Source organism: Phodopus roborovskii, unplaced genomic scaffold (genome assembly GCF_943737965.1).
Source record: "Phodopus roborovskii unplaced genomic scaffold, PHOROB, whole genome shotgun sequence".
In the NCBI taxonomy this organism is placed as follows: domain Eukaryota; kingdom Metazoa; phylum Chordata; class Mammalia; order Rodentia; family Cricetidae; genus Phodopus; species Phodopus roborovskii.
The window spans coordinates 27,870,198-27,890,341 of NW_026126447.1; the positions used below are offsets into that span (position 1 = coordinate 27,870,198).

A 20,144-nucleotide genomic window follows, 5' to 3' on the forward strand; every position below is an offset into this window, starting at 1 on the left:
ACCTACCCCTCCACATTAAGCAGGATGGAGAAGGAGGCATGGAACCCCTCCTTCTTGCTAAGCAAGCTCTATTTGTTCAGAATAACTATTAGGGTCAGGGTAGGGGAAAGCAAAGAGAATCAAGAGAGGGAAAGCAATCTTCACTTTCCCCTTCTACTCCAATTAAGACTGGAACTACTGTGAAGCTCGGGTACATTACTTTTGATTCATGGTTAAAGCCATATTGACGTCACTTTTTTTCTCTTCTGCTACCTTATTCAATTTGGTTGTCTATAACATAAAACATTGGCTTTTTAGAAGTGGTTTCTACCATGTTATTGAGAAACAGGGGGATGTCAATCTATCTTCCACCAGAAAACAAAGTCTGCTTTAAATTAGGGAGAGCAAAGTTGCACATCTGATATTTAATTTCCCCGTGGTTCCAAATTTGTAGGCTTAGTTCTTAGAACTCTAAATATTTGTCTTAGCTTGAAGACCAATTTATTCAAGTCTTAGTCAGAAATTCTGCTGTGAAACTAACAAAGAGTCTGAGGTTCAAAACAAACTGTCCTAAAGTCTTCTGTGTTTGGTGAGGTCCTTGACATCAAATGGCATTGGAAGTTTCAACAGATTCTTTCTGCAGGGGGAATTCATGGTCTAGGGATCTCTGCAATGTTCTTACCTGTGTTCTACACTTTCTGTTGCTCACCCACAAATACCACATGGCAACACTGATGGATTGTTCTAGGTCTTTGATCCAGATCTTGGCCTTTGCACATACTGTTCTCTTCTCTTTGAAGACATTCCCTTCTCCTCCTCAAATCAATTCACTGGTCAAGACTCAGTGTGAATCTGCATGCATCTGGGGCAAAACTCCTGAGTGCCTGTCTTCCTTCTTACCATTTATGCCCTTTCTCAGGATTTTGTAAACATCATGGTTTTAATTTGTGTGCTTCCTGGAAGTACTGAGTTGTCTATCTATCTATCTATCTATCTATCTATCTATCTATCTATCATCTATCTTCTATTTATTTATTTTTGTGATATGCATGTTTGTGTATATGAAGGTCTGAGGACAACTTCTGGGATTATTTCTCAGCACTATCAACCTGTTTTGAGACAGTGTCTCATTGACATGAGACTGACTATGTCAGAGAGTCCCATGGACCCATCTGTGTCTGCCTCTTTAGAAGTGGAATTACACACAAATGTTTTTTTTTTTTAAAGCCTGGGGATTAAACTTTAGTCAGCATGTTTTTAAGGCTAGCACATTATCACCTGAGTTATTTCCCGTCCCTTGTGTTACTTAATATACTTGGAAGCTCACATAGAGCTTGGTCAGTACAAAGTCCCCTTGAATGATGGACTTAAAGAGAAGTATTTATTTTTATACTTTAGGCTCTTATGAGTAGAAAGTAGTCCTCACTAGCAAGAATATGAGCATGTGGGTAGGTTGAGCCTTATGAGACCCTAAGCTGGTGTGGCCCAGCCTCCAATAATTGCATGTGATGGCATGGAAGTAAAAGGCCAACTTTGGGGATGCAGACTGAAGTCACCTGACTCTCCATCCAGTGCTCACTCAGATGATCATTGTCTTAGCAAGCAGAGAGTGAGAACAGCCATCCAGGGGCAGAGACTTGGACCTGGACACATCGTACTGGACCATGGTCACTGGCTTGGCATTTGGGAGGATGCTAAGATCAAGAAAGGCACAAACAATGAAAGAGAGGTGTTCTGGGCATTTCTTGACAATCTCAATGCGCTGAATCAGCACAGGATCCAGGAGAAAGTGCCGTGGGACTACCTTCAATCAAAGGATAATGACTCTTCACAACTGGGTAGACATTAAGAAAGGTGGTTATTTCAAAACTCTAGTAGTGGTAGAAGGAAGTGGTTTGAATTTCCTCCTAGCAGGAAGATGATCATTTAAGTAGAATTCAGGAGGAGTAAGTGGGAGGGGAAGCACCCTAGCCCTGCACTTGGACCTTGAGGTCAGCATCTTGCAAAGAGGAAGGGATCACAAGAGGCACAAGAGGCCTCTCAGGAAATTAGGAGAGTTTTTTGTTTTTTTGTTTGTTTGTTTGTTTTGTTTTTTTTTAAGTTTCAGTTTATTCCCTCCCAAAAGACCAACCACAATCAAATGAGGTGAGTTTCTTTTATTGTCTTCATAACAAGATCAGCTTAGAACTGGAACACTTGGCCCTTTCTCTTCTTATCACCTCCCAGTTCAAAATGCTTGCATCTCTTAATAGCCAGCATCCACTTAGATCTGCAGTTGGGCTCAACACACTCAAGCCTCAGTAAAATCTTCTTTGTAGTTTTAGCCTTTTTTCGGAAAATGGGCTTAGTCTGCCCACCATATCCACTCTGTTTCCTGTCATAACACCGCTTTCCCTGGGCATACAAAGAGTCCTTGCCCTTCTTGTACTGCGTCACTTTATGGGGCTGGTGCTTGCCACATTTCTTGCAGAACGGGTCTTAGGAACAGTCACCATGTTGGCGGGAGCGATGTCAGCACAGAAAGAAAGAGGGAAGGCCAGCGACGGAAGTTGATAGGAGGACTAGGAGAGATTTTTTTTTACCAATGGCCCAGAACCAGAGTAGAAACAGGACATTTGCACCTGTGGCCCTTATGTGTCAGCAGTGGCCCATTTCAGTTAGTTCTTCCCTTGTCCAAGGAGAGATCCGAAGCTCTCTGAGGCTCTCAGAGTAGCCTCAGATACACTCCATCAGAATTATCAGACATGGTACCCAAAGGCATCTGGAATTCCATGTACCTGGAGCCTCAGTTTAAGTAAGCCTCTTGCTTGTGAGCTAGCAGTTTCCTGATCCCCAGCCCTGCTTTGCACAGCTCAGCTGATACTCTGGAAGATGGAGACTGGTTTAATTGACCTTCCTCTTTAGAGTGGTTGAGCTCTGTGGTAATTTGACTGCAGTTGTCCTCCATAACCTTATATGGAGTAGCATTATTTGGAGGTGTGGCTTTGTTGGAGTGGGTATGCCTTGTTGGAGGAGGTGTGTCACTATGGTGGTGGGCTTTCCTATGCTTAGGATACCACCCAGTAGATCAGTACACTTCCGGTTGCCTGCAAGATTTAGGACTCTCAGCTGTTCCTCTAGCCTTCAAGCCACCACGCTCCCTGCTGGGATGATAGGGGACTGAACCTCTGAAACTTCAAGCAAGTCCCCTCAATTAAATGGTTTCCTTATAAGAGTTGCTGTGGTCATGGGTCTTTTCACAGCAACAGAAACCCTAATGAAGACACCAAGTGGGTACTTAGGAAATACAGGCTGTCCATGCCAGGCCCCTCCCACGCGTTAGCCCGTATAACCAGTTAGGTATGTTTTATCATCCCTTTGTGCGAGGCAGGGAAATTGAGACCCAGAAGGGATATATTGTTTGTTGGCTTTTTAAAAATAAATTTGTCTCCTGAATGTGGAGTGTGGGGTGTTTTTATGACACTATGGTGCAAAAGTAACACATTTATTTGTGTTTCCAAATCAGACAAACTTCTCCAGTTTGATGGGAAGTCTCCTTTTAGTTATATAGGGTAGGGTTGCCCCAGGCCCTTGGGGTTCATAAGGAATGGAGTTTAGATAAGGGTTTATCTCTGGCTTCAGAACAAACATAGTCATTATAGAACCTCACTACACAAGTCGCTTCTGAGGAGGACACTAGCAAAATGTCCAGCACAGACACACTAAATCAAGAAAAGTATAGCATTATAACCCCAATGACTACAAGTCCACTTTCACATGTGATCTTATTTAGTAAGCTGCATGGCATAGGGCATGGTGTGTGTGTGTGTGTGTGTGTGTTTTAGATTTATTTTCTTGCTATGTGTTTGGATATTTTCCTGAATGTAAGTTTGTGCATGAAGCCAGAAGAGGACATTGAATCTCCTGAATTTGGAATGATAGACAGTCTGTTAGCTGCCATATGGGTGCTGAGAATTGAACCTGGATTGTCTGGAAAAGACCCCATGCACTGAACTATTGAGTCATCTCTTTAGCCCTGTAGGGTTTGTATTTAAAGGAATCCCTGCTCGTTCAGAGGTCCTGCCTTCTAAGGCTATGGTGTTGCACAGGAGAGAAATGGATATCCCTACCACTGGAAACAGCTGCCAGGATGGATTGGTTTAGTGCTTTGCTGGATCTCTACTGCTGGGTCCCTTTTTGACTTGAGTTTCAGCCCTGAGTCCCTCTCCCCACCCAGGAATCATCAATCCTTATTTTAAGGAAGCAGAAAGAGGATGTGGAAGGACTGCTTAGCTCTTCAGAAGGACACGAGTGGCCTCCCTTCTCTTGGGGACATGGAAATGGCACTCACATCCTAGCCCACAGCCTAGACAAGGAAACCAACCCACAAGCTCCACTTCCTGGCCCAGTGGCCAGGGCCTCTTGAAAAGCACCATCCATTCTATGCTGAGTGGCTGGTGCTGGAATTACTGCTTTACCCCTGGGTTTAGTTGAGGGCAGAGGGGTTCATGAAGTGGGTGGAGCTGGGTGCAGCTCTGCCCTTGGCCAGAAGTGGTCTTAGGGATTCCCGCCTACATGGAAGTAACGGCTAAGTAGAGGTTGACTAGTCTTGAAAGAGGCAATTCGTGATCTAAGTGTGTCTTCTGGTAACTGAGGTGGATGAAAAAGCTACAATTGAAAGGGCTCCCAAAGTACAAGACCCTCTGTGTGCCTCAGGCAGGACGCGAGGGAAAGGCAGTAGGAGAACAACATGCACGGGGCCTGTGCTTGCTTTTCTTCTCATAGATGAAACTCAAGAGGCCTTGATTTTTCCCGGTGCAATGTACCCTGCTCCTGCCTAGAGCTGAGTAAACAGGACTGTTGGAACCTGTGGTGGCCACTTCTGACACATGGGCCAGAGTCTGGTTGGCATTAGGAGACAGGACAGCAGGGAAGGAGCCCAGATTAGGACCAGCCCTGGCCTCTGGACTTGAGTCCATGAGGAAACACCTCTGCAGGGACAACCTGTCTTGGACACTTGGAAATTACATCTCAGTTCAGAAAACATGCATAGCCTTTGTCCCAGTAATTCCATCTCTAAGAAAACAATGACAAGAAATAATTGCTAATGTTTCTGATGATATGTGCTCAAGGATGGCCAGTGTAATTTTGATAGTAAGTAAACAGGGAAGCAACATAAATATCTACCAGTAGGACACATTAGGATGCTTTCAGTACATCTATCTGATAGAAAAGTATTAGCCATTAACAATCATGTGGTGAAGAATATCTGTAGAAATAAAAGGCTACACAACAGTAGGAACTATCTGCTCCCAATTATGGAACTATATATAATGATGACATTTATTGGACACTTGCTATGTGTCAAGCATAGCTCTAAGCATTTAAAATATAATAATACATTTACTCATGTGTCAAGCATATGAAGAAGGCATTTTTATTGTCCCTGTTGAGGAGTTGAGGTCTGTGCAATTCTGTAAGATCACACAGAACCTGTGTGTGAACAAGGCTGTGCTGCCTTATGGCCATTTACAAAGCACTGGGCTGGCAATTGTCCTCTCTGTATGAGTGCCCATGTTTGTGTAGTCTCTCTCTCTCTCTCTCTCTCTCTCTCTCTCTCTCTCTCTCTGAGCTACTCCCAAATGTTAAATGTTAGCTGGGTTTTAAGTTATTCCCCTTCCAGGGTAAATTATAAACTGTGGAGGACATCAGCTTCTCCATTGTAGAGACCACGTTTTGTGCTCCTGAGCTCCCACCCATCCATAGGCAGCAGGGCCCTAATTTTCTTTAGCTGTGACTTGGTGCCAATGCTGTGCTGTCCTGCTCAGTATCCTGGGGATTCTGCAGTGAACAGAGTAAGGGACACAGAGCCAATTCTTGGCCAACATTCCACCCTAGTGGGGGAGGCAGGGAGGGGACCAGCAACAAACAGCCAAGAAAAATATCATTTGGAGTTCAGGGTTAGGCAGAAGTGTGCAACTGGAATGGTACCATGGGGTGGGGCCAGGGAGACCTTTGAGAGGAGGGATTACGGCTGGAAATCAAAGTGTTGAAAGAGATCATGAGAGGCCAGTAAAAAATAAAAATTTTTAACAGTTTGGAAATCTAATGAATGATATATTTAATTTTCATGTGTGTAAGCTTTGTGACATTTCTATAAGCTAAGATTATTTTAAAGCACACTGAGAGGTTGGAGACGTGGTTCAGTGGTTTAGACAGGATATGGGTACAGCTCTCAGCACCCATGGGGCAGCTCACAATGTCTGTAACTATACTTCCAAGAAATTCCACACTCTGCTCAGGCCTCCACAGGGCACCAAACACACCTGTAGTGTACATACACACATGCAGACAAACATGCATACATATTTTTAAAAAATCTTAGAAAGTGCTGAAATGAGCATATTTTCAGTAACCAGAGTCCTCCAATACTCCTTTCCTTGGTAGGCCTTCAGCTCCCAGAGGTAGTTAACACTGAACTGATACTTCTTTCTCACTGATTAAAAAAAAAAAAAAAAGCCAAAACCCAGTGTGGTGAATGACTGTACATGACCCCCCATGGGCACAGCCAGTAGGATTCCAGTTCAAGTAGCTATTCTGAATCCACTGAGCTCAGGTCTTCTGGGGTGATATACTAGCATGCTTTCTTTGTCTCTGGGAAGTGGCCAATGAAAGCAGGTGTGTGTGTGGGGGGGGGGGCGAAGGGGAGAGTGGGGGGCATGGTGTGAGGTAGCGGAGAATGGTGGGGAGTGGTTGGGGTGATGGAGGCTGGTAAGGGTGGTGGAGGGTGGTGGGGAGTGGTGGGGGTGGTGGAGGGTGGGGGTGAGGATAAGTGGTAGGGAGTGGTGGAGGTGATAGAAGGTAGTGGGATATGGTGGGGGGGTGGCGGGTGGTAGTGGGATTGGTGGGGGGGGGTGGGGAGTGGTGGAATTGTGAGGCTTGTGAAAAGCCAGTTTCAATAGCTTGTAAGAACCCAGTTAGGACAAAGCTTTTTCTTCAAAACTGCCAAAGATCCCCTAAGGTCTGTGAACCAATTTAATCCCCTAGAGGTACTGTGCTATGGACTGCAACCTAACTTCTCTTGGTAATTGTTTAATTATTTTTTTTCATAATTATTAGGACTATGTGGGTAAATCACTCACCTGGCTTGAAAGTAGCCATGAGGGCAGCAGCATCCTAGGGAGATGAGCAAGAGAAGAAAGGATTTTTTTTTTTTTTTTTTGAAACAAACACTTTCCTCGATGACTTAGTGTCTCTACTGCTGTAGAGAAACACCGTGACCACAGCAACTTGGGGAAGAAGTGTTTATTTCAGGCTGGGTCCACATCACAGTCTGTTGTCCAGGAAGTCAGGACAGGAATGCAAGGCAAGAAACTGAAACAGAAACAATGCTTATTTGGTTGCTTTTCATGGCTTACTCAACCTCTTTCCTAGAGAGGGCCCAGGCCCAGTGTGGTACTACCCACAGTGAGCTGGCCCTCCCACATCAATCACTAATAACAAAATGCCCTGAGATCTTGCCAATAAGGTAGGGGTATTTTCTCAACTGAAGTTTCCTTTTCCCAAATGACTCTAGCTTGTGTCAAATTAACATAAAACTAACCAGGGCACTGAGGTTGGGCCAGTACTCAGTGATTTCAAGCAAGTGGCAAAATGCTTCAATGTGACTTTGGTGACTTGCTCAATTTCTGTCATTTTGGAGACCATTTTTAAAATTACAAGTAAAACAACAACAACAACAAACCTTTTAGAAGCACGAAGGCATTAAGAGAAAGGAGCTCAAGGTGTCATTTAATAAGCACCTGTACTTGCTCAGGTCTTCTTGCCTCATGTAATCCCAGGCCCAGCAGCCTCTGAAGGTGGCTACTAACCTAGTTTTAAGGAGGAGGCAATTTGGGCCTACTTCATTTGACAGCAAGGTTCCAAGCCTCAGGGTCTAAGGGTAAAACTCAGACTTCTTATGGTGTACCCCCCGAAGTCAGGTTGACTCTCACTGCTCTCTAAGATAAAGGCTAACCATACACAGGGGTCTAAGAATGTGGAATCTTGGAATCCACCCTGCTTGCCAGTCCTTGCCACCCTGAATCAAAGATCTGCATGATTTCACTGGGATGGTATTCAGGCTGGATTTGCGTTGGCACAGAGCACATTTAAATTGTACCCGTGGACCCTCTGAAGCTTTCCCTCACATTGAAGATGTTTATAGAATCAGAAAGCATGAATGTACTGGTCTTTTCTATGTCAACATCATCATAAATAAACATATCCAGGATCCCTGCCTGTGCTTTTTCCCAGAGATACTCAGCAAGCCTGCGAAGTTATCATTCTTACCACAGAGCAGAAAAGAGGCTCTTCCTGTGCCCAGAGCTTAGCCTGACCAGAAGCTCTCTTGAATGAGGTCACCAAAACATACCCTCCTCCCCTTCTCCCCTGCCCCACACTAGCATATAGGCATCTTTTAGAAAGTGTCTCTCCTTTGTGCCGCTTAAGCTGAAATCTCTTGACCTAGAATGCAGCATTACAGATTTGTGGTCTGCCAGGAGAAGCAGGCCCACCATGGAAACTCCACATACCTTTACTTTCACTATTCTTTGTACTTTGAAAGGTTTTCACTCTTTTACAGCAGGCCATGCCCAAGGGTCATACGTGAAAGAGTTTCTTTTAAGTTTCCCATTTTCCAGGTGGAGACAATAGTACAGAAAGGGAAGGACCCAGCAATTGATTCTCACAGAACTCAGCATGGACTCTGCCTTGCTGTTTCAGGAACTAAATAGTGGCTGAAGATCTCCACAGTAGCCATCACCTATTTCCATGAGAAATCTGCCAGAGGGCATCCAGCACACTTGTACAGGATTCACAATAAGTAGAATTCATGAAGGCACCATTGCAGAGGCATAGAGAGGTGTAGTGACTGGCATGTGGAGACTTGAAAAGTGGGAAGCATTTATCACCCTCTGTAGGCTGAATTTGTGTACCTTTCCAGAGCTCAAGGTTGAAGACTCAGCTTCCAGTGTCTTAGAATGTTATTATATTGAGACACCACATTACAGGGTGATGCTAGAGTTAAAAAGATGTTGTGATCATGAACCTAATCTACTATGCAGAGGTCTGAATACAGACAAGCCCACAACACACACACACACTCACACACACACACACACACACACACACACACACACACACACACACCTTATATAAAGGCATGGTGAAGAGGGTCAAGAAGGAAGATCTTTAAAAAACCTCTATCATAAACATCTAGCTTCTGGAGCTATGAGAAATGTTTTTCCTAATGTCACCCCAACTGCCTGAGAAATCAATCTATTGTCCCACTTCTATGCTTGACAATAAAAGGGAAGAACAAATACTTCATGTTTCTCCTTTCTCTCACACCCTTAGCTTCTAGGGCCTTCCATTGCAAACCAGGGAAGGTAAAGGTCCCATTATCGGATTAGGCCTTTCACCAAGGGGTCCGGACAAACATTAATTCATCACTCGTTCAACAAATTTCAATTAAATACCCTCAGTCTATGGAAGGTCTTCTGAGTACTGTGGATATAAAGATAAATAAGACTGAGTGCCTTGTCCTCAAGAGGCTCTCACTGTAGAGAAGGTGGATCTTCGCACTGTAGAGAAGGTGGAGCTGTATACTGGCAGAAAGGAGAAGCTGCCCCTATGGTCATAGTCTGCCCACCCTTGAGGATTATGTGAGGTTTTGTGCAGGAATAGAGGAAGTAAAATGAGGCTGAGGAATATGAAAAGACCAAAAGTAAAAAAGCCAGGTTCCTTTAGAAGGAAAGTCTGGGAGATGGATCTACACACACATTGTTAGACTTACTTCTCAGCTTCAGGATCTCACAATAGAGTTTTCTATGTTACAAACATCCTTTTTTTTTTTTTTTTTTTTCTTTCTTGGAGCCACCTGATATGATGGCAAATATAGGTTTCTCATGACTCAGTTCCCATGCCAGAACCTGTCCCTCTTGGGACTTTGGGGAGTCATTTCATCTTTTGAGCCCATTTTCTCAGAGGTCAATGGATCCTCCAACATTATTGAGTGCCTTTCCTATGCAAACCCCAGAGCGAAAATGTTGAGAGAGGCAGTTTCTGTCCTGAGTTCCTCAGTTCACTGGAAAGTGTTCCAGGGCTGTGCTCAGGGTGACCTGGGAACAGTGCTTTGCTCACTATCTTCACACATTTCAGGGCTGTAGAAGGTTCTTGGAGAAAGAGCTTGTGAGCTATCATTTTTATTGGGTAGTGGTTGCAGCTGCTGACGAGTGCTGATTTGTTAGGTAAAGGTTCCTTTTTTTTTTAAATAAAGAAAATTTCCATCATTCTGTTTTATTTTTACTTTGAAAAAGAAACATAAGAGGTGAATGTAACTATACATTACACTAATTTACTTTGGGGAATTTGGGGAATTACAAAGAAGTTGAAAATATAGATTTTTGCTTGGATTTTACTCTTTTCTCTGTTATTTTTTTTTCTGAGATTATAATATAATTACAATATTTCTCACTTCCCTTTCCTCTCTCCAAAACTTTCCATTGCTCTCTTTCAAATTCATGGCCTTTTTTTTTCTTTCATTAATTGTTGTTATGTGTGTGTGCGCGCACATGCATGTGCACGCGCACGATATATCCTGCTCGGTCTGTCTAATGTTACTTATATGTATGTTCAGGGCAGACCATTTGGTATTGAATAACCAATTGTTGTGCTCTTCCTGGGGAAGGCTATATCTTCTACTCAGCATTCCTTAGTTGCCTGAGGTTCTTTGTGTGGGGTAGAGGCCTCACCGGCTTTTCTCTGCCCCTGACATGCCATTGGTGGTGTTCTTACGAAGCTCATGTTTCAGCAGCCATGTTGGTGCGACTTTATGGGGTAGCCTCTGACATTATAAGGAGACAGAATCTCACAGCACAATTCCTGATCCTATATCTCTTTCTGCCCCTCTTCCCTGAGCCTTGGGTGTGCTATGGTTTTGTAGATGTATCTATTGGGACTGGGCGTCATACTCTGCATTTTGATTGGTTTTGATTTTCTATAGTCCTCATTTCAAAGAGAAGTTTCTTGATAAGTGGTGAAGACAACACTTACTGTGGGTATAAAAACAAATGTTTAGATTTTTCTTAGGAGTTATGCTGATTTAGCAAAGTAGTGGTTGTTCTCTAACTTTCATGACTTTACTAGCACTGAGTGACTAGCTAGGTTTCCAATACCAGGCATGGTGTCCCTTTATTTGAGCAGTTCTTAAGCTAAAGTAGAAAGCTTTTGGTTACCTCCAAGTTATACGTGATACTACCACAGCATTAGGTTATTGTGCCATGCTGATTGATTATTGATGTGGTTAATAAGCATCATATCATGGGCCCGTTGGTTGCCTCCTTCCTTTGGAAGCTTGCATGATGCTTTCTGGTCAGTTCCAGATCAGGAGCCTCTGGGCTTTGTCTCTGAAGTGCCTGGTGTCTTCAGCAATGAAGACTTGCCCTTTCATCTCTGGGAAGACAACCAAGGGCAACAAGGGAAATAACAATAGACTGTATGTTTTAGGACTCTGTTGGGCAACTCTAATCAACAACTCACAAGAGGGCTTCCTATGCCTGGTATTGGAGTTTTTGTTAGGTGGTCTTCAGTTCTTGGAGAGAGCATTATAGGTCCAGATGTGAAAGTATAAGTGTATTGGTATACAGAATTACATGTGTCAAAATTTCTTATGACTTCTTCAGACATTCTTACTCTTCTTTTACCCTTATCCCTCCTTCTTTATTGTTAAAGAACCCCTCTTTCTGTTTTCCTGATCAGTTCACTTGTGTCTTACAACTTTCTTCTTTATGGCTTTCCAACACCCCTATGCTGTCAATGGTCCCATTTTACTTTCCTGGCTTATGTAGTTATTACAGGCTGTGCACTTACACCTAGAGATTTGGAGCTAAAAGCTTCCAGTGAGAGGGAACAAGAGACAGTCATCTGTCTGGGTCCTGGATTATATCACTCCGATATGATCTTTTCTAGTTCAACCCATTTACCTCCAAAGTTCATAATAACCACATTTTCATTACACATTCATTGGTTGAAGGACATTTAGATTGTTTCTATTTACTTGCTAATGTGAAGATAGCAGCAATAAACATGGCTGAGCAAATATCTGTGGAGTAGGCCGTTGAATCCTTTGGGCATATGTCATGGCACAGTGGGACCATATGGTCAATTTATTTTAACCTTTTGAGAATTCTCCACATGTCTTCCCATAGTGGCTCCACCATTTTGTAATTCCATCAACACTGAATGGGGGGTTCCCTTTGGCCACATCCCTTGCAGCATTTTGTCAGTTGTTGTGTTGACCTTTACCATTCTGACTGGTGTTAAGATGAAATCTTGAAGTTGTTTTACATTTCCCTAATTGCTGGGGATGATGAACAGTTTTTGAACTATTTTCTTTAAGAACTCACTTTTCAAATGAGTCTTTTGTCTTTCTGACTTTTTTTTTTTTTGAGTTCTTTATATATTCTGGATATTCACCTTTTGTCAGATGTATAGCAGGTAAAGATTCTTTCTCATTCTGTGGGTGTTCTCTTTATCTGTTTGATTGTTTCTTAAGCTATGCAGAGCTTTGCGGTTTTATAAAGTCCAATTTGTCATTGTTGGAAGTCCCTATTCACAAAGTCATTTCCTAGACCTATATCTTGTAAGGTGCTGCATTGTTTTGTTGTTGTTGTTTTGTTTTCCTAGCAATTTCAGTGTTTCAGATTTCATGTTTAGGTTTTTGGTCCATTTGGTGTTAGTTTTTCGTTCAAGGTGATAGATATGGTCTAATTTCCTTCTTCTGCATGTGAACATTCCATTTTCCCATCATTTGTCAAAGATGCTTTCTCTTCTTCATCTTACGTTTTTGGTATCTTTGATATTATGTAACTAAAGGTATGTGTACTCATACTTCAGTATTTGACTTATTTTCATTGGTTTATAGACCTGTTATGTGGGTAACAAATTGCTTCTGTAATAGATCTTAAGGTCTATAATGGAAACCTCCCAAGTATTGATTGTTTTTGCTATCTAGGGACTTTTGCAGTTCCATGCGAATTTTCCTACTTATGTGATAATGAGATGGGAGTTTTGATTGGGTTTACAGTGAATTTGTAAATAGAACTTGGTAAAGTCCTTTTCACTATGTTAATTCTGCCAACCCATGAGCATGGGATGTCTTTCAGTTTTTCAATGTCTTTTTCTTTTTCTTCAGAAACCCGAAGTTTTCATTTTCAGAGGTCCTTTACTTCTTTTGCTAGGCTTATTTCAGATTTCTTTTTCTTTGAGACCATTCTGAGTAGGAGTAAGTGGATTCTTTCTCTTCATGTTTGTTGCTGTTTTGTGCAAATTGATTCTGTATCTTTCCACATTGCTGAATTTGTTTCTCATTTCTAGAAATTTTCTGGTAGAATTGTTTGGGATCTCTAATGCATCATGTCCTGTCTCCTGCAAAGAGGGCTATTTTGAGTGCTTCGTCTCCTGTTTGTATCCCCTTAATTTCCTTCTCTTGCCTTTTGTTTCAACTAATATTTCAAGAACAATATTGACAAGGAGTAGGAATAGCAGGGCTCCCTGTCTTTTTCCTGACTTCAGTGGATTTGCTTCAAGATTTTTCCATTTCAGATGAAGTTGACTAAGGGTTTCTTGTAAACAGCTTTTATTATGTTGAGGTATATTTCCCCTTGCCTTGCATTCTCCAAGACTTTTATCATAAAGTCATGTTGAATTTTGTTAAAGGCTTTTCTTCATCTATTGAGATGATCTGACATTAACTCCATTTATGTGGCTTATTGCTTTTATTGATTTGTGCATATTGAACTACCCCTGTATTTCAGAGATAAAGCCAACTTGTTCATCATGTATAATCTTTCTGTTGTATGTCTGTCTTCTGTTTGAAGTATTTTATTTAGCATCTTTGAGCCTAAGTTCACTGGGGATGCTAGCCTATAGTTTTCCTTCCTTCTTTCCTCCCTCTTTTCCTCCCTCCCTCTCTTCCTCCTTTACTTTCTTTCTTTTTCTTTTTCTTATTTCCTACCTTCCTTTCTTCCTTTCTTTCTCCCTCCATCTCTCCCTTCCTCCCTCCCCCTCCCCATGTCTCTGTCTCTCTCGGTCTCTCTCTCTGTCTCTCTCTCTCTCTCTCTCTTTCGTTGTGCCTTTACCTGGTTTTGGTGTTAGAGTGATACTGGCTTCATAGAAAGAACATGGGAATGTTCCTTCTGTTTCTCTTTGCTGGAAAAGTTTAGGAAATATTGACTGTAGATCTTCTTTGAAAATCTGGTACACTTCTGTGATGAATTCATCTGGCTCTGAACATTTTTTTTTTAATCTGGAAGGCTTTTGATTACTATTTTAATCTCCTCATTTGTTATGAGTCTATTTATATTGTTTATATTGTTGACTTCTTCTGGGTTTAATTTTGGTGGTTTAGCTGAATTTAGAAATACATCCATTTCTTTTAGGTTTTCCAGCTTAATGGAGTGCAGATTTTTAAAATATTCCTTATAATATTGTGAATTTCTTTGGTGTCTATTGTAATATTTCTCTGTTCATTTCTAATTCTGTTAATTGGGTCATTTATTTATTAATGATTAGTTGAACCAACAATTTGTCAGTATTGTTTATCTTCTCAAGGAACCAGATCTTATAGTCATTGATAATTTTTATTATTATTTTTCTTTGTTTCTATTTCATTGATATATGCTGATTTTTATTATTTCTTTTCCATTGATTGGGTTTGGATTTTGTTTGTTCTTTCTTTCTTTCTTTTTTTTTTTTTTTTTTTTTTTTTTTTTTTGGCTCCTTGAGTTGTATCCTTTGTCCATTTGTTTGTGCTCTTTCTGACTTTTCAACATAGACACTTTCTCTTATAGGACTGCTTTCAATGTGTCTTAGAGCTTTAATTGTATTGTGAGTTTATTTTCATTTAGTTTCAGGATTTTTTTATTACTTTTTTATTTCTTCTTTGATCTATTCAACATTAAGCAATGAGTATTGACTGGAGATTTTTTCCCCTGTCAATATTAATCATATAGCATTGTAGTCAGATAGGACACAGGGAGTTATTTCATTCTTTTTGAATTATAAAGCTTTGTTTTGTGTCCCTGGATGTGTTCTATTTTAGAAAAGCTTCTCTATGCTGCTGAGTAGAACGTTTATTCTTCAGAGTTCATTTGATGCATGATGTCAATGATTTTTTTTTTTGTTTGTGTTCAAATGACCTTTCTGTTAGAGAAAGTGAGGTATTACAACTACCTACAATTAATGGATTGATAATCTGTGCCTTTAGATTCAAAAGTAGTTTTTAAATGAAACTGGGTATCCCAGAGTTTGGTGCATAAATGTTTAGGAAAGTAATGGCTTCTTTGTTAATGTTTCCTTTTGTAGAATGAGTGTGCCTCTTTAGATCTTCTGATTAGTTTTAGTTTCAAGTCTATTTTGTCAGATATTAGGATAACAATACCTGCCTACTTTCTGGTCCCATTTAACTGCAGTGTTTTTCTTCAACCTTTTTCTCTATGTCAGTGCTAATGTAAAACTAAGGTGTGTTTCTTGAGAACAACAGCTAGATAGATTTTGTTTCTTGATCAGTCTGTGTCTTTTGATTAGATATCTGAGTCCATTTATGTTTGAAGTTATTTTTGAAATGTGTGTGTTACTATAACCACCTTGTTGAATTTTGGTGTCACTGTCTGTGTTCTGAATGGTTCTTTGTGTTTTAATAATCATGGCTTTGTTTTTCTTTCCACAGTCTCTCTGCTATGCTTATTCCTCTCTTCAGCCAGAAATAATGCCTCGGGTATTTTCTTTAGGTTAGGTTTGTTGGATATAATTTTATTTTTAGTTGGTATATAGTCAAAAGTTTTTCTTTCTCCTTTAATTATAACAGATAGTTTTGCTGTGTGTCATAGTCTTACAGGACCTGGAAGGCAATGATCTGGGTTCTCCTGCTTTCAGTTTCCGATTATTCTGATGTTTATGTTTTTTTTTTTCTTTTGTATGTGGCTTGCATATTTTTCCATGCAGTTTTAGTACAATTTCTTTGTGATGTATACTTAGTGTTTTAACTACAATATGTTGTGCTGATTTTCTTTTTTGGTCTTGTCTATTTGGTGTTCTGTTTGCTTCATGTATTTGTATGCTTGTGTTTTTATTTAGTTTAGGGAAATTTTCTTCTGTGATCTTGTTGAAGATCTGCTCTATGCCTTTGACTTGGAGTTTTGTTTTTTTTTTTTCCCCTCCCTTATCAAACCTTATAATTCAAAGTTGTTTTTCCCCATGGTTTGTCACATTTTCTTTGTCTTCCGTTCCTTTTTTAAAAATTATCTTTATTTCTTAATTATTTGATCTAGATCCTGTGCTTAATCTTTGGGTCCTAATAGTCTGTCTTCTCCTTGATTTGTTCTACTTATGGGGTTTTCCTTTGAGTTTTCTAGTTGACTTTTTCAGATTTCAATTCATCTGAAACCATCTTCATTTTAGTTTGTGTCCTCTTCAATATTTCATCCCCTTATTGAATTCCAGGATTGTCTTCATAATTCCCATCAGCTAATCTTTGTGTTTTCTTAGGCAACACCCAGGCATTTATTCTCCTTAAGCACTTATTCCTTAAATTTATAGAGTTGTTTCTTTGTGTTTTCCTTACATTCTTGGGTGAATTTTATGATCATTGTTTTCAATTCTATGTACAGAGTGCCTCGTCAGCAAATATTTCTATAGGTCAGGTGCACTTTGGAGAGAAGTTATGGAATTGATGTTTCATATTGTTATTATTGCAATGAGATCTGGGCATGTAGGATTCTTCTGTTAGTTCTAAGTCTGTAGTAGACAGAGCAGGTTGGCACAGACAGGAAGATGTTCTGGTCGCTTAGGCCTGGAGGTTGGAAATGGTTTGGGTAGAATGAAATCAGGTGGACAGAGGAAACTTGGCTGGTACACACGATGTGTTTTCTGGTTCAAGCCTGGAGTGTGGAAGTAGATCTGGTCTACTGGCTGCATATGGTGTGGGAGAGTCCTGTGTGTTGGAAGATAGGTAGAGAGAATCCTGGTCAAAGTCTTCTGTGGTGCAGACAATAGAACTGGCTGATTGAAGAGAAGGAATAGATGCAGGGAGATTCATTGGGCTAGGCCCTAGAGGAATATGTGGGAAGTCTGGCTAACAAGTACAGTGGATGACAGCAGTACAGAAGGGATCTGTGGGTAGTTGCAGGCAGGGCAGGTCCCAGCTGGAGCCAAGGTTCCTCAATTTTCAGAGTTCCCCTTGTACTTCCTGTTTGTTCCCACCTTCACATCCTGGTTTGCACTAGGTCCACCTCATGCCTCCCCAACTATTTAAATCCAGTCTCTCCTTGAAGATCAAGTCCAGGTTCACCTTCTCCAGAAATCTTGTCCAGAGTGTTTCAGGTCTCAACTTTGTCATACTTATGGATTTGTGAGGCTTTTATTCATCACCTAAAGACAGTTTTGCTCTATTCTAGGATTGTTCTGAGACATCTGAATCAGAGATCAGTGGGCAGAGCTGGGTGAGACCATACATGGCTATTCTAATACTTCTAGTTTCACCCCTCAGCTCATACACCTGGCAGCAGGAATGAATTTCATGAGGCTTTTCTTCTCAGTACTGGGTGGGCCTATAGAATACTGACAACACCTGTGTGTTTAAAAGTTACTACAATGCTGGGATGCCAGGTCTAAACTAGGATGACATGAAGAAATCTGGTAGATAGAGTTCCTGGGCCACCTCACTATCTCACCTACACACTTACCAACGAGTTTTCTAGTATCTCATGAATAGACTATACTTGACCCAGTGTCCCTTGCTTGCTCTGCCTCCCCTGCCTCAAATGTGCTGGTCCCTCTTCTGAAATCCCCACCCAGTCCATTTCATTCTCCAATATAGGATAAAACTTGCTCTTATCTAATACCTTACCCTGGCGTGGTGTGTGTTTGCCAGGGGAGGGGGGCAGGTCTTGCTTCTGATGAGTTTGGCTCACTCTTTGAGCACAAGCTACAGTCATTTACAAGTCTGTCATTTCCCACTGCCTCTGATCTCTCAGAAGCTGTCTCCGTCACCCTTGTCTCCCTACCTATCACACTGCCCAGTGTCTGTGTCTGACACACAGAGAATGTAATGCACTGTGTGATGATTTCTGGAGGAGATCACCATTGTGTTACTCAACATCATCATTGCCATCTCTTCCTATTTAATGTGGGGTGTGTTGTTCAGACATCCCTAAAAGGATGCAAGCCCATCTATCATGCCCTGAAGATAAAAACCTATTGCAGAGAAGCTACAGTGGCTCCAGCATTCTTAGCAATTTCAGAACCAAAGCTATGATTGTCTACATACCCTAGAGGGGCAAATCCTCACCCCACATGGCTGGCACACAGTGTTTGAAAACAGTCAAGTCTTTCAGAGCTCATTGAGGAAGATGAGTGGCTTTGAACAGATGCACCAGCTGTGCTCACTAAATAATCCAGAGAATTTACTGGGTTATTTACTGAATGGAGGAAGTAAGGGAAAGACATCTTTTCTTATTTTTCTTTGTACCAAGGAGTTGTCAGAATGCTAACAGAAACATGAGAAAAAATATTTTGGAGCATTTTTTAATACATTTACTGAACTAGGCATTTTGTTTGTGTCTCACCTTAATATAAATGGAGAACACCCAACCTGAGCAGATATCACCCTCTGAGTTTTACGGGTGAGCTAATTAGCACCCAAAGACCTTAGAACATTTTCCCAAGTTCTTACAGGCTTTAAAGGAAATTACATCATACTCAGGCCTAAATCCAGGTCTGTGTGACTCCCATGCCTTGATTTTCTCTCCCTTTATTTGAGGGTATCTGGAGTCCTATAATGTGACTTTTTAGAAGGGTCATGTCCATTAAGGTACATCCATCCAGGTACTGTATTCTTAGAAATAAGGATCACTACTTCTAATCACAGTATTCACTACATAATCACATGGAACAGGGCTAACCATCCTTAGAGTTCAGGACTGTTCCCTATGCTTCAAATATGTCCAGTGCATCTTTACTGAAAGTCTTAGATCAGATTCTTTGGCTTTATGAGGTACATCTACCCAAACATGCCCATTTCAACCATTCCCCCTTTCTCTTTCCCACCCTGTCTAATTCACTTATTGTTGGCACATGGTGTGATCTGTGTGATCACCACAGCCATCCTACTAGCATACTGGACCTATGTCTGGGAGTCTTTGCTAGGTGTTAAATACCATGTCAAAGGAAGATGCTCTCCACTGTCTGTCTGTTCCCTTTCTCCTCCTGCACCTTCAGAGCCTGTTTCAAACACGTTCTCCTGGCTTGTGTCAATTCAGGTTGGTGAGGTCCTTTGTTTCTTCAGGGTCCAGTCCTTCCCTTGGAAGCCCAGCAAATCCCTGACTGGTTATGTTGTATTTGGTCTCATGGCTTAGAGGAGATGAAGCAATGCTTTTGCCAGGCTGAACTTCTCATGTCATCTTTAAACAAGAGAGAAACAGGCAGAACCAGATCAAGGCTGGCAGGTTCTCAAGTTCTCAGGACTTCAAACCCGATGTCCTCTCCCCACACTTCTCAAGCAGGGTCTTAGACTTAGTCATTCCACTGTGGAAACTGTTTAATCTCTAATTCTCTCAATTCCAATACCCTGATAAGCAAGCTCTAGGCTTAATCCTCAGCTTTTTCTGTCTGCTTGCAGGAATCAACTCTTGGCATGCTGCCATGGAGGCCTTCTGACTTTCACACTTTGTCTGAAATTAGTGATGACTGATTTCAGCATCATTTTAGTCAATAGTCTTGGTGGCTATTTTTCTCCATTGTCTCTTCAGTATCTGATACACTGCAGGTATGGATGCCTTTTCTTTTACTATACCAATCCCCATCTTCTCAAGAATGCAAATCCCGGTGCCTCACTCCCGTGTGCCATATGCTATTAGCTCTCTTCCAAGTTCAGTGATGAGCCTCATAGCCAGCTAGCATTCAGGTGATCCAGACCCCAGTGTAGAGCCACAAATGGCACCAGATGTCCTAAGTCTGAGAAACAGACCCAGTGCAGATACTTGCCTGTGGATAGTTCATAGGTAAATGCTTTACCCAAAAGGCAGGGTACAAAGAAGGATTGGGAAGACACAGAAGCTGGGCAAGATACAGAGGCCCTGGGCTCTGTG

At 41.4% G+C, this 20,144-nt stretch overlaps 1 pseudogene; it reads right to left on the reverse strand.

The window, feature by feature from the left end:
- Window positions 1-2,084: 2,084 nt before the first annotated feature.
- On the reverse strand, window positions 2,085-2,474 carry LOC127224853 (60S ribosomal protein L36a-like; annotated as a pseudogene).
- Between the last annotated feature and the right edge of the window lie 17,670 nt (window positions 2,475-20,144).